The sequence below is a fragment of the Oryctolagus cuniculus genome, chromosome 7, assembly GCF_964237555.1.
Source record: "Oryctolagus cuniculus chromosome 7, mOryCun1.1, whole genome shotgun sequence".
Classification (NCBI taxonomy): Eukaryota; Metazoa; Chordata; class Mammalia; order Lagomorpha; family Leporidae; genus Oryctolagus; species Oryctolagus cuniculus.
The window spans coordinates 104,789,452-104,804,206 of record NC_091438.1 but is presented as its reverse complement, the minus strand read 5'-3'; the positions used below and the strand labels follow the sequence as shown (position 1 = coordinate 104,804,206).

At 49.9% G+C, this 14,755-nt stretch overlaps 1 protein-coding gene across 4 annotated transcripts in view; it reads right to left on the bottom strand.

Moving 5' to 3' along the window:
• The window catches only part of GNG12 (G protein subunit gamma 12), a 151,216-nt gene that overhangs the window by 62,788 nt on the left and 73,673 nt on the right, over positions 1-14,755 (bottom strand). The gene's annotated exons all lie outside the window — the stretch shown is intronic.

The following is a 14,755-nucleotide window of genomic DNA, read 5'->3' as shown; positions in this document are numbered from 1 at the left end:
GCACGGACAGACTTTGACTCTAGGCTCTCTGAAACAGGATGCGGGCATCCCAAGCAGTGGCTTCACTTGCTGTGCCACAACGACTACACCACCTTTATAGCTTGAAAAAATTTTTCAATACATACCATTTTGAGAAAAATGTCTAAACTACAGTAAAGTGGCTAATAGACAATAAAATTAACATGTTGCTTTATTTCCTTCTAATTTTTTCTTTATGAGTTTTAAGGTTGGGGAAATCATTCTACAATTCTATATTCTGTTCCTTTTCAGCAAAAGCATTTCTCTATGTGATTAGCAACTCTTAACAAGCGTTAAATTTTTAAAAAATTTTATTTTGACAAAATTTCAAACTTAGAGAATAATTATAAGAATAGCACACAGAGAACTATGTAATATTGCTCATCCAGATTTGGATTCCTCAAGTGTCAACATTTTGCTATATTCACTTTAACACCTGCCCCCCAGTTGAGAGAGTAGCGAGAAGGACAAAGAGAAAGGAAGACGGAAGAGAAGGAGAACGAGACAGACATGTCTGTTTTACTCCCAAATACTTCAGTGTGCATTTCCTACAAATAAGGATTTCTTAGGGCTGGCGCTGTGGCATAGCAGGTAAAGCTGCCATCTGCAGTGCCAGCATCCCATATGGGTGCTGGTTCAAGTCCCGGCTGCTCTACTTCTGATCTAGCTCTCTGCTATGGCCTGGGAAAGCAGTGGAAGATGGTCCAGGTCCTTGGGCCCCTGTATCTGTGTGGGAGACCCAGAGGAAGCTCCTGGCTCCTGGCTTTGGATCAGCACAGCTCCAGGCGTTGTGGTGAATTGGGGAGTAAGCCAGCAAATGGAAGACCTCTCTTTCTCTCTCTGCTTCTCCTTCTGTCTGTGTGTAACTTTTTCAAATAAAATAAATCATTAAAAAAAAAAAAAGGCGTTCTTTTTATAGAATCACGTCACTACTAGTAGTCAAATCAGGAAGCTACCTCTGATACACTACTATTATCTAAGCTAAAACCTTATTCAGATCCTACCAATAGTCCTTTACAGCAGAAGAGAATGCAAAATCATACACTTTGTTCAATGATCTTTTTTTAAGATTTATTTTTATTTATTTGAATGCAAGAGTTATGGAGAAGGAGGGAGGGAAGGAGAGAGAGACACACAGAGACGAGGGAGGGAAGGAGAGAGTCAGAGAGACAGAGACAGAGAGAGAGGTCTCCCATCTGCTGGTCATGCCCCAAATGGTCTAAATAGATGGCTGGTCCATGCCAAAGCCAGGAGCTTCTTCTGGGTCTCCCAGGGATCCAATCACTCGGGCCAACCTCCGTGGCTTTCCCAGGCATGTTAGCAGGGAGCTAGATCAGAAGCAGAGCAGCCAGGACTCAAACTGGCACCCATATGGGATGCCGGTGTCACAGACAGCACCTTTATCCACTACACCACAGCGCTGGCCGCAGCTCCGTCTCTTTAATTCTTTAATCTGGAACACGTTGAGTCTTCCTCTGATCTCTCCAAAGAGCAAAGGCCCCTTATTTTGCGTACTGCCCTCTGTTCTTGTTTGTTGGACGCTCCTGCCCGATTAGGAGCGAGGCACGCACCACTTATGATGATGGCAGTGGGATTCGCTGGCCCCAAGTGTTTCCTCTGCACAATTTTGGGTTGCTGGATAATTTTGCTCTAGTTCTAAAATAATTCCATCCTATCCACTGTCTACAGGCTTTTCTTCATTAGTTTCTATAATAATCTATGTGTTTAAAAGAATGAGTATTTTAAAGCTGTGGTGTTCCATGAACCACCTTTCCTAACAGCTCTGTCAATGTGCAGTGCAATAAGGGTAAATGTGGCTCCGCTGCCAGCAGGCTAACTAGCCTTGCACCTGACCTGCTGTGTTTTAATTCAGAAAGACCAAACACAGTACTGCATTGTTGTTTTAATAGCCTTGACCTTCAAGTATGGCTACAAAGGACCTTGTTCCCCTGATGACCCTGAATGCACTCGTTTGTTCACACATTCTTTCAGTAAATATTCATTTTGGGGCCAGGCATCTAGGTGTGAGATACAAATCTCAAGAAGAGAAATGAGCAAGATACCATGGATCGTGGTAAGGACCGCGAAGCACACAGGTTGGGGCGATCATGTGTCACTGGAGGGAGTGCCCAGGCATGCAGGGAAGAGCCCAGCACTTGGCAAAGACGCATGAGCCTGCACCACTGCAGCTGGGGGCATGGGGAAGCCAACAGGGCCCCTGCCGCCCCTCGGGTCAGTTCTAGCTCGTGGTACTGACGATGGAAACCCATCTACATGACTGCAAAACACGGCCCTGACTGCAACTGCACACCCCGTTCTAACACAGCTCAAACACCCATTTCCAAGTCTGTCCTTCTCCCTCTCCATCCTGCTCCACTGAGTCGCAACTGCAGCCCTTCACTATTTGTGAATAACGCAGGCTGGAGAACATTCTGAAATTAGAGGGTGCTTACTTCCCATTCCTACTGGCTCGGCCTTGCTCTGATGTGGCATCAGGGGACCACCCACGAATCAGGTTATCTCCTGAACTATAAGTGTAAGGTCACTTCCCACAGTGGGAAGGGACAGAGATGCCCGAGTGGAGAGAATGGTACTAACAGCTGTGTGTGCTACATCTATGTTTCCAAGTGTTGTGTGTGCTGATGTCTATATTTATGTGTAGGAGCCAGCGCTGTGGCGTAGCAGGTAAAGCCGCGGCCTGCAGTGCCAGCATCCCATATGAGTCCTGGCTGCTTCACTTCCAATCCAGCTCTCTGCTATGGCCTGGGAAAGCAGAAGAAGATGGCCCAAGTCCTTGGGCCCCTGCACTCACGTGGAAGACCCAGAAGAAGCTCCTGGCTTCAGATGGGCACAGCTCCGACAATTGCGGCTCCGACTGTGGAGGCCATCTGGGGAGTGAACCAGAGGATGGAAGACCTCTCTCTCTCTTTGCCTCTCCTTTTCCCTCTGTGTAACTCTGAATTTCAAATAAATACCTAAATCTTTAAAATATATATCTGTTTATTTAGGTGTATGGTTTGTCTGCATGCATTTACGTGTGGTTGCATGTGTAAATGTGCATTATGTCATGTATGTGTTGATGTGTTTGTGTGCAATGTGAATATGAGTATGTGAGTTGGGTATGTATGTGTGTGCATGTGTTTATGTGGATAATGATGATGTGTGTGTATGGGTGTGTGTGTATTCTCTTCCAATAAAAGGGTGATAGCTGCAGCCACAGGCAAAGAGGCTGTCTTGACAAAGGCAGCTCCCCAGCTGGTCCTCTGCGTTCATCTGGTCTACCAGGAAACCCTGATTGTCAGGTTGAATCAATGGGCAGGAAATGAGATGACTCCCCCCAGGGACCCGACCCAGGAGGAATGGAACCCCTCCCCCACACAGAGCCTGTTTGGTATCTTGGGCAACTGATTACCTTACACTTGGGACAAAAAGCAAACAGACGGTACATGAAAAAGGAGTTTTCCTACATAAAAATCATGTGTGAGACAAAAAACTAGAAAAAAAATATGAATTATAAATATTAGAAGTCTTTCAAATACTGAAAAAAAATTCCACAATAACCTGTAAGATGTATGCACACATTTTTCCTTTTAACATTTCTCTTTTAAAGGAAAACAGACACAAGTTAAGCAATAGATCTGATGTGAAACAATCTCTTGCCAATGCCATGCCCTCAAATACTGAAACACATAACTCCGTGTTTCTGAGAGCAGAGAACGGAAACTACCAGTGAAGCGATTACCAACAGGAGCACTGGGACTGCGCGCTCTACGTGGAGGAGGGCTCTGGGCCGCGGAGATGACAAACATGCTTGTCCAGAGACGTGACCACCACACGAAGACTCTATTAGACAGGACACAACAGAAGCTAAGCCATTAGGCAGCTCTAGTCATTAAAAGGGCTTGAATAATTAATAAAGGATTAATAAAGCTGTCAGGATCTGCGCATATTTGAATAGAAAATGAAACATGAGAAAGCTGCTCTTCCTCCACCAGCACCCTTCTGAGTGTGTCTTGCATCTTCTTTTTTTTTTTTTTTTGACAGGCAGAGTGGACAGTGAGAGAGAGAGACAGAGAGAAAGGTCTTCCTTTGCCGTTGGTTCACCCTCCAATGGCCGCCTCGGCCGGTGCGCTGCGGCCGGCGCACCGCGCTGATCCGATGGCAGGAGCCAGGTACTTATCCTGGTCTCCCGTGGGGTGCAGGGCCCAATTACTTGGGCCATCCTCCACTGCACTCCCTGGCCACAGCAGAGAGCTGGCCTGGAAGAGGGGCAACCGGGACAGAATCCGGTGCCCCAACCGGGACTAGAACCTGGTGTGCCGGTGCCGCTAGGCGGAGGATTAGCCTAGTGAGCCGCGGCGCCGGCCTCTTGCATCTTCTTTCTAAACACACAGAAAGCCTGGGAAGTGCTGGGGGAACAACAGCCACCCAGTCAATCCACTTGCGCTTGAAAACTACTTTCTGGCCGTTATGAGCAGCAAGTGTCAATGAACTGAAGCAAATAATCTACACTGCAGAGCTCCATCAAAGACTTGCAGGTGGGCAACAAAGTCTAAGTTTGTAATTCAGGATCTCCAGCAGATACCCAGTTTGTGGTTGAAAATTCCCATTTTCTGCTTGGTTTTACGTCTCTGCTACAACTGCCAGGAGTCAAAGAAAGGTCAGGACTAGCAATGATTTGCCACAGCTAGCACTGCTGCTAGACACTTGGCAAAAATATCAGTTGTAGAATTAATAGTTGTGAGCCTTAAACCTGATGGCATTATAACCATTTTACCCTTATCACAGATAGCAGCATTCAACCCTAACTTCATAGCTATTGTCTCAAGGGAAATTCATTCTCTCTCTCTCTCTCTCTCTCTCTCTCTCTCTCTCTCTCTCTCTCCATTCTCCAAAGAAAACCCTCACAGACCAAGCCCCTTTCACCATCCCGATTCATCACATAGTGTCAATCAAACCAGATGACCACTCAGAACAAAGAGGACTCCTTGGCAGATCATTTTAAACAAATCTTTAGTTCTCCTCCAGGGGGCGACGTCTACCGCAGGCCAGGGAGAGGAAGTTTTCACATTCCTTGTCTCACAGGGCTAGAAAGACATTCCTGTACAAAGGGGCCTTTCCCTTCTGCTTGAGAAAAGTGACTTTAGACACCTGAACTTTCTCTGTAAGGTGTCAAGTAAGCATAAGGATTATTATTATCATCAGCCTACATGAGTTTCCATACAAAGTGGTCACTTGAAGTCTGTCAAAAAGATTTTTGAGCAGAATCATATCAAAAGTTTATTTTCTTACAGGGTTAACACAGGGGACTTCTGATTGATTGATGTGAATTTTGGTTCATTTTAAAAATTGTCCCTTTGGGGGCTGGTGCTGTGGCATAGCAGGTAAAGCCACCACCTGCAGTGTTGGAATCCCATATGGGTGCTGGTTCAAGTCCCAGCTGTTTCACTTCCAATCCAACTCTCTGCTATGGCCTGGGAAAGCAGTAGAAGATGGCCCAAGCCCTTAGGCCCCTGCACCCAAGTCCTAGTAGAAGCTCCTGGCTCCTGCCTTGAGATCAGCCCAGCTCCGACCGCTGCTGCCATTTAGGGAGTGAACCAGTGGATGGAAGACCTCTGTCTCTCTCCGCCTCTGCCTCTCTCCGCCTCTGCCTCTCTGTAACTCTGCCTTTCCAATAAATAAATAAATAAATCTTTAAAAAAAAATTGTCCCTTTTAGTTCCATTCTTGTCTGGGCATCCCTGCAGCACTGTTTAATAATCCCAAGCACTTTTTCCTTTGTGACTTCTGAACCTTTATGACCTATTCTCTGAATCATAATCCTTGTAAATACCAATAAGTGCTAACTCCTGCTTATTCAAACAGACAAAAAACAGAGAGGCCTTTCCCTCCTCTTATTTCTTCTGAACATATTCCACCCTGACTGTTAGCAAAGTACTCTGGCCCCGTCCTAAGAGGGAAGGGTGCGCTGAGAGCTGACGGTGAGCAGCGGTACTTTGTCAGCACGATCCGCAGGCTGGCCGGCGGCTGGCCCCCAAACCTGCGGTTCTGCCAAAGCTGACGCCGTCACAGGACTCTCCGCCGTGTCTGTTTGAGCCCGGTGATGCCTCACACTGGGTGCCCGCGCGCCCTGCCTCCCCGGAGGTCTGGGAGTACCTGCCCTGCCTCCCTGTGCCAACGCTGGGGCGGAAGGTGTCTGGGGGCCAGGCAGGAGTCCAGACTGAAGCTCCTCACTTGGCCTTCCCTCACTTACAGGGTAGGAGTCCCACCAGGAAGTCAAGTGCAGCTGCAGAAGGGACACACACACATACAGGGGCAAGGTCTGCTTCTGAAGGAAAAGCAAATGTAAAAAAAAAAAAAAAAAGTTTAATTTTTATTTGGGAAGCACAGCGAGCAAGCGAGTTGCATGCACGAGAGACAGTGTGCGCATGAGAACATTCTCCTCGACTGGTCCACTCCCCAAATGCCTGCAGTGGCTAGGATTGGAGTCAGGAACTAGAAATCCAAGCCAGGGCTGAGGCTGCTTCCCAGGGTCTACACTGGTGGGAAACTGGAGTCAGGAGCCAGGGCGAGGAATCGCACCCAGGCACTCCAGTGTGGGACATGGTGATCTTAAATGCTAGGCTAAATGCCTACTCTGGACAAAACAAATCTGCATTTCAGCATCTTGGTGCCCACCCAACAGGGCAAAGGGAGAGGCCTGGAGGGTGTGCCAGGCAAGTCTCCCTCGCCCAGGGACAGAGCCAGGTCTTGTTGCATCTGAGCCTTACACAATTTCCGCACTCTCTTTAGAAGAAATAACACAACATTGGGAATTAGCAGGCGTCACTGGCTGTGAAAGCCCCTGCACCTTAAGCTTTGCAAGCATCATTAACCCCTGGCAGGCTCTGGCAAGGGAAGTGTTGGCAAGGGGCTCCTAGCAGCCCTGCCCACAAATGGCAACTGCGGCTTCCCCTGTGGCTCAGCCCCTGCCTCAGGGAGCGAGCTGGGGGAAGGAGACTGCAAGGGGGTGGGGTGGCCTGAGGGCTCCCACTCCCTCCAGCACCCCCCCCCCCAGCAGACACCCATTAAACACACAGCAACAGCCAGCTGAGGCTGCCCCACTGCTTCACCATTTTCTGAAGCCTCCCCTGGAGCCTGCGTGGCTTCCCTCTTTCGGGCTGACTAGCCACGTTTCAAGGTCACGCAAAGGAAGGTGCCTGTTGAGGAGGTTAAGCCAGACCCAACAAGCCAGTGGGCGTCCTGCTCCCCGGGGTCGCCCAGGCATGGGCTGCAGAGATATGAAAAATCAGCCCAATCAACCGCGGCGCTGTTCTCACTTGCCAGCACCAGCACGTGGGCAGGGAGACTCGGGCTGCTGGAGTGCCCACTGCTGGGAGACAGATCCTGGGGAGGAGCTGCTAAAGGAACACCTGCTCAGACCTCCGACTGGCTGAGCAGCCCCGGCTCTGGCCTGGGCCGGCTCTCTCACACCTGCCATACTAAGCCGTGGTCTCCCCTTGGTTCAGGCCCTGCTGCCTTCTCCTCCTTTTCCACCCATAGCAAAGTCACATCCCCGTGCCAGACTAACTCGGGCTGTACAACGGTGCCACATATGCCAGTCTATACTGAAACAGAGCAAAACAAACTGATCTGAATTTGAAGCATTTAGCTAAACACAGCCATGATTGCATATTTTCACAGTACTTGCAGAAATAATATATAAATCTCGCCTAATCTGGCGACATCTCTTACCCAAATCCTAACAATGAAATGAGGTGAGGGTTGACACAACGCACCACAGTTCAGTGATTGTAGCCTGTTTATGCACACACTATGGTTTGGTATTTAGAAGCACATCAATTACTAACCACTCTTGTGCTCTTGAACAAAACAGTAAGCACAAGTTCTCTCATATAAAAGTGTCCTCATGAAGTCATTTATCACAAAGACAAAAGTGTTCTGCAAGTTCTTATCCGTAAAATGGTGACAATGCTATGATGAGGGAAAAAAAAATGTGGCCACCATTATTTGAGTGCTTACTGTATACACCATGTGCTAAGAATTTGTATAGATTATTTCATTTAATCTCCTCAGTACTGCTGTGCAGCATAATCCCCATTTCACTGATGCAGGAATGGAGGTTTTAAGAGGGCAGTGACTTGCCCAAGGTCAAAGATATTTAGCAATGCACTTGAGGCTGGACAGGCCGAGTCTTATTTCTTAGCCCCTGTGCCTGTGGACTCTGCAACCAAAGACCACTTCATATTCCCCAAAGAACAAACCTGTGTACAAGGCAGTGGTTGTTAAAGAGCAGGTGGTTACACATGTTTTGATTTTGTCTCCAATTCCTATTTGACTTCAAGAAGACATTGTTGGAGGATTGGGCTTCCTTTTTCAAGGCTCTAAAAGTGTTTGAGAATCATCACTAGCAGATGCAGGTAATGGTTACCATTTACTAAGCCCACAGTGACAGACAAGTGAGGAAAGGTTGTAGTTCAGTAGCCAAGGAATGGTCTGAACTCAAGTCCACCTGCTTACACCAGGCCACCACCCAACACGGAAAAGGCCCACAAACAGGAAGCTTGTTCTAGCTAATAGCCTATTAGCTATTTCATCTATCTCTAGACCTTTGAACAGTCAAACAGAAAGCACTAGATTCTTACAGCCAAGGGGAGAGAAGTGAGCAGTCCTGGAGGAGTCTGAGTTCTGTTCTTGGACCCCGACATCACCTGTGTATGAGACTATGTGATGGTCTTGCAAGCGTAGGTACGGGCCACCCGGCCTCGGCGCGAGCAGACCTGGTGACCCAGGGGGCAAGCCAAGACATGGGGCGGAGAGGCACCCCCATCTCCGAGGCGCACCTGGCGCCAGAGGGGAAGGAGACAGCCCTGCCACCTGCTCTTGGCACTCGTCCCCAGTGGAGGGGCGGGACCGCGGCCAGGGCACCCACGCCATCTCAGAAAGGAGCCTTATCCTGCCACCTTTGCAACCAGCCAGCAGCAATAACAGAAGGACGTGAACCTGGCTCACATCCGGATACACAATGTTGAGTCTGGCCAAGAGAACAAGTCCATGACAGCACTATCTGAAATGCGCTGAATACATTCTTGGGCCGCTGTCCCCAAAGGGACTCCAAATTTAGCTCACACAAGCATCTTACTAGCATGCGTCACTTGCTCATTTGCGTCAGCTTCATCAAGGGTAGGGGGGCCTAAACTCAGAGAGTGACCTAATTGTTTCAGGGCCCAACACCACAGAGGCGCAACTTGCCCATGACGAAGGAGGGTGCTTGGCAGGGAGCTCATTTCACAGTGCTGGGGCTGCAGCAGGCAGAAAAATCTGCTGACTCCACAGGCTCTATCAGCATTCAGGAAAACCTGCACAACAGGTGTGCAAGGGAGGGGCTTCGGGGGGAGAAGGGCACACTCTGCCCGGTGTGATTCTGCGGTGGTCATTAACTCTGCATGGAGCCCTGATCAAAATGCCCCCATGAAGATAGCAAATCGGCTCTCGGATCAACAGGAACTATGCTGGGGTCATGAGCGTGAAAAATGCTGACTCAGCACAATTTCCAAAACGCATCCCAGCTCCCTGTGGGGTCACGGCCAGTGTACCTCGCTAGGCATGTAGAGACGTAAGTCAAAGGCTGTCCTGTGGTCTGAGAGAACAGAGTGTCAGCCTCACCTGGGACGCCCTGCCGCCGGGGCCCAGTTTCTCAGATCAGGCTTCAACACATGGTCAAACACACGTGCACACATATACACATACACATGCACACTTCTGACCCCAGTAAAGAGAACATTTCAGGGTTACAGGGCACTCAGCTCTGCTTGCTAGGAGCAGTATCTTTCCAACAACTCCAAGTTATCTGAAAATCTCAATGGAATGATTTGGGGGGAGGGAGAGAGGCGGCGGGGGAGCTCTCCACGCTGGACAGGTTTCCAGCACAGGCTGAAGGGCCACTCTCAGCAGAGTTGGAGAGCAGTTCCTTGCACCGGGCTGGGGGTTCAGAGCCGATGTCACAGACACTGAAGTGGAAGTTTCCACTGCTGCAGCCAGATGTAACAGATGGGAAATCCCAAAGCAAGGGCCAGACCCCTCCGTGGACATTTCTGACTTCAGCCTCGCTGGATGTATGACCACAGGGGCATACAAACAGCTCAGGACGTTGGGAAGAGACGGACAGTGCAGCAGGAGGACTCCTCAGCTGCTCCTATCCCTGTCATCCATAAGGTGGCTGGGTGGAGACTAGGCTCCTCTCTGCTCAAGCCTCAACAAAAAGGGTTCCAAAGGCAGGATCCAGAGGGCCTGACACGCGTGTCCCTGAGTCCCGGGACCAGGATGCAACATGCGCCCGAAGAGCCAAACCGGGAGAGGGGCTAAGCTACATCAGGGAAGGCAGTGCTGGCCCTTGCCTCCAGGGTCACAGGAGTGTGGACTGGGACACCCGAAGGCCACCTTGGGTCTCCTGAGAGCAGGTGCAGTCCAAGAAGGGCTTGGGCTTAAGTGTGAGGGGCCCCAGCACAGTGTCTGAGTGGAGGCCACAGGGGCTGAGATGGCAGCAGCAGTGGCAGCAGCAGCAGCGAAAGAGGTGCTGCCCAGCAGGTAGGATTCCTGCAGAAAACCCTGGAAGCAGTCAGGTGACAAAAAAGACCCCTCTCTCCATCAGCCAGGCTCTGCGAGCTCAGGGCCAGGTGGGCCAGCTGTGGTCAGGCAAGAATCTGCTGCCCCTCTCCATCTCCACCTCCTGAAAAGACCTGAAGTGGAGAGAAGCTGGAGGGGGGTGAGCAGGTGGGGACTCTCCCCAGAGAGGGCATTTCCCATAGCCAACGTGAACCTGTGTGCGTGCGCATGGGCACCTGCATTGAGAGACAGAGGGACACTGCTACCAAGTGGCCTTAGGGCTTTGCATCACCTAATGGCAGCCAGAAAAGTCACGGTCCTGATCAACTTTTTTTGGGAAAGGAAAACTAGACCTCACCAACATGGAACGCATGGTGGCAGAAGGGATCCAAGCCATGTGCAGCGCACACGTTACAGCACACCTTTGCTGGGTGCCGACTGCAGGCCAGGCACCGCGCCAAGGACTCCACAGATGCTACTGACACGTTCCTCTGACAACGTCGTGGGGCAAGGACTGTCCCCTCTGACAGACAAGGAAACTGGCTCAGAGATGTCAGGAAGCTTGCCCAGGGCCACAGAGGCAGACAAGCAGAACAGCAGGGACCTGGACTCAAACCTCCAATCCGTCATCTAACCCTGGACTCCTACTGTCCCAGATGAGTGGCTTCCAGAAAACATCTGTGACTGCAGCAGGCCAGGGCTCAGGGTCCTGCCCATCCTTCCTCAGGGGTCCCCGGGCTTGACCACCAAGTGGGAGCTGAGAGCATGACACTGCAGGAGCCCAGTGGGATTCCAGGATCCCGTCACCTGCAGGTAGGAAGGTGGAGTGGGGAGAGGAAACACTCACAAGTCGGTTGCCTGTGTTCCCAGCTTGGTGGCTGGATCCAGCAGGTGGTACCACAGCAGATCTGAGGTACAGGGAATTACAGTCATGTGGATAAGTATATAGTTCAGATAATGCCTGTAAAGCACTTAGCACAGAGCCTGGCATTAGGGAAATGGCAACTATAACCGTGAACACTCTACCCATAAGCCTCCAAAGCTCAATATGTAATTTAAGCCAACATGCTCAGCCACTGTCGTCACCGTCTGTTCCATAGGAGTTGTGTTTATCACGGACACTCAACTTCACTGCGTGAGCCAAGACAAGACACAAACACGTAAGATGAAGAGCTGGGCAGACCTAAAGCATCTCGGGTGAGTCTGAAGCTTGGTTCTCCATCAGCAGGAGGGGCTACTGAGACCTCAGAAAAGGATGGCAAGCACGAGCCCTTTCTCCAGTGAAAAGGGGCACACGACCAATTTTGCGAGCAATTCTAGAAAGTTCTCGGATCCACGGAAGCCCGTTGGTTGTCTGCAGATTCAGGAACTTCCCCTAGAGACCCTGAGCATTCAGCACGAGGTCATCAGTGGGGCCGGCAGGCCGGGAGCTGCCGCAGCACCCGCAGTGGAGCCACCCCTCCCTGTCTTCTCCACACGCTGACTGCTGATAATCTGGGTTGTGACACCAAACTGGAGACGGGCAATCAAGGTCCCTGAAGCAGAGTCTAGTTTTTTTTTTTTTTTTCTTACTTTAAAGATGTATTTATTTATTTGAAAGGCAGAGTTACAGAGAGGCAGAGGCTGAAAGGCCAGAAGGGAGAGAGGGGGAGAGAGTAGGATAGAGGGGGAGATGGGGGAGACAGGGGAGACAGAGGGAAGAGAAGGAGAAGGGGAGAGAGAGAGAGAGGGAGGGAGGGAGGGAGGGAGGAAGGAGGGAGGAAGGGAGAAGTCTTCCATCTGTTGGCTCACTCCCCAAATGGCCGCAATGGCTGGAGCTGGGCCAATCCGAAATCAGGAGCTTCTTCTGGGTCTCCCACATGGGTGCAGGGCCCAAGGACTTAGGCCATCCTCTACTACTTTCCCAGGCCATAGAAGAGAGCTGGACTGGATGTGGAGCAGCCGGGACTAGATCCAGCACCCATATGGAATGCCAGTACTGCAGACGGCAGCTTTACCCACTATACCACAGTGCCAACCCCTGAACCTAGTTTTTAACCTTTCCACTTACATGGACTCCAAATTAAGAATTTCTAACCCATTGGACTCCAAACCCAGAAATGTTATCTGTTTGCCATTCGCTTTCCTTCCATCCTTCTGGTAACAAAAGCCCTCCTGTTCTCATAGGAATCCTAGTCCATCTAATTCTGGTGGGACTTTCTCTCATGGGACACACGAACAAGCTGTGGCCAAAGAGAAATGGCTTATGGTCTACTACCTACTTTTGGCTACCTTCTTGATTCAGGCAGGCAATCCAAATTAGGTCAACCAAAAGCCCTTCTCAGTACTACTACTAAAATCATGGCTAGAGGCACCTTGTTCATTGAAATCCATAGTTGTGAGAATGATGGAGACCTTCAGTGCTGATGCTACCATGGAGAGAAAGAGCAAAGCTAAGAATGAAGCCAACAGTTAAGCCGAGCCAAGACACAGAGAGAGCAAGCAAGCATGAAAGAGAATGGCCTGGTGACACCTTCTGAACCCCTGGATACAGCTATGCCTGAAGCCTGCACAACTTAAGGATCCCAGTCATGTTAGACAAGAATCCAGCTTATATGAGATTTCTGATGCTTGCAACCGAGATAATTCTAGCTAATAAACTTGATTCAAAGGAAATTCTCCGGGACCAGAGCCATGGTGCAGTAGGTTAATTCTCTGCCTGCAGCGCTGGCATCCCATATGGGTGCCGGTTCTAGTCCCGGCTGTTCCTCTTCCAATCCAGCTCTCTGCTGTGGCCTGGGAAAGCAGTGGAAAATGGCCCAAGTGCTTGGGCCCCTGCACCCACGTGGGAGATCGGGAAGAAGCTCCTGGCTCCTGGTTTCAGATCAGTGCAGCTCCAGCCATTGCAGCCATTTGGGGAGTGAACCAACGGAAGGAAGATCTTTCTGTATGTCTCTTCCTCTCACTGTCTGTAACTCTACCTCACAAATAAAACACACACACACACACACACACACACACACAAAGGAAATTCTTCTTCATGGGTTGTCCTTGTGGAATTCTAGGAGTTTCTTTCTGAAAATAATCCTAACAATTAGAAATTTTTTCTTCCTGGAGCCAGCATTGTGCTACCTGCTCCTATATGGGTGCTTTTTTTGTGTCCCAGCTGCTCCACTTATGATCCAGCTCCATGACAATGGCCTGGGAAAGCAGCAGAAGATGGCCCTGGTGCTTGAGCCCCTGCACCCATGTGGGAGACCCAAAAGAAAGTACAGGTTCCTGACTTCAGCTTGACTCAATCCTGGCCATTGTAGCCAACTGGCCAGTGAACCAATGGATGGAAGATCTCTCTCTCTCTCTCTCTTTCTGTAGCTTTCAGATAAATGAATCTTTAAAAAAAAGTTTTTTTTTTCTTCCTATGACACTCCTGCAAAAAATCAGGGCTTAATATTATGCCCCTTCTACCTTCTGCATCAACCGGACAGCCAGTCAGGGCTGCCACCAAAACTCCTGTAATAAATATTAAAGTTGCTGACCAGGAGGCGGAAGATAGTCTGTTATTATCAAAGACATACTGTGCGGCAAGTCCCATGAGCCTCTGAAACTGCCCCGAGAGGTACTGAACATTGCACGGTCAGAGGAGCCCTGGAGCCCTGGGCTTGCACAGGAGGGCTACACAGGGTGCACAGGAGGAGGGGCTCACAGGTCAAAGTAGACAGGGTCAGCGTTCATGTGTGTGTGTGCAAAGCCACTTCCACAGGTTGCTGTGGTTCAGAATGGCAGGGACTAAGAAAAACGAAGTTCATCGGGTACAGTCAGCAAGTTGTTTGTTATTCTTTCAGAGCAAGGGTGGAGAGTTGACTTCAACTCATGTGCCAAGTACGGTCCACGGCCAGATGCCAAGGTTCAGCATGAAGACAGCCCTGACAATCTGCCAAGTCCACCACGAAGCGGGCAGGGAAGGGGGAATGTGAATTATGTATTTGTTATTCCAGTTGGGACTCTTCGATTTTACCCTCGGATGAAGCAGGGCCGAGAGACAAATGCACAGCTGGACTGCACTGAGGTGTGTTACCCCTTTGCCTACATCGAGGGGGAGCCCAGCTACTCCCTGACTACAGGGATGGTGCCTGCTGCGCTGTCTGCTCTCTTCT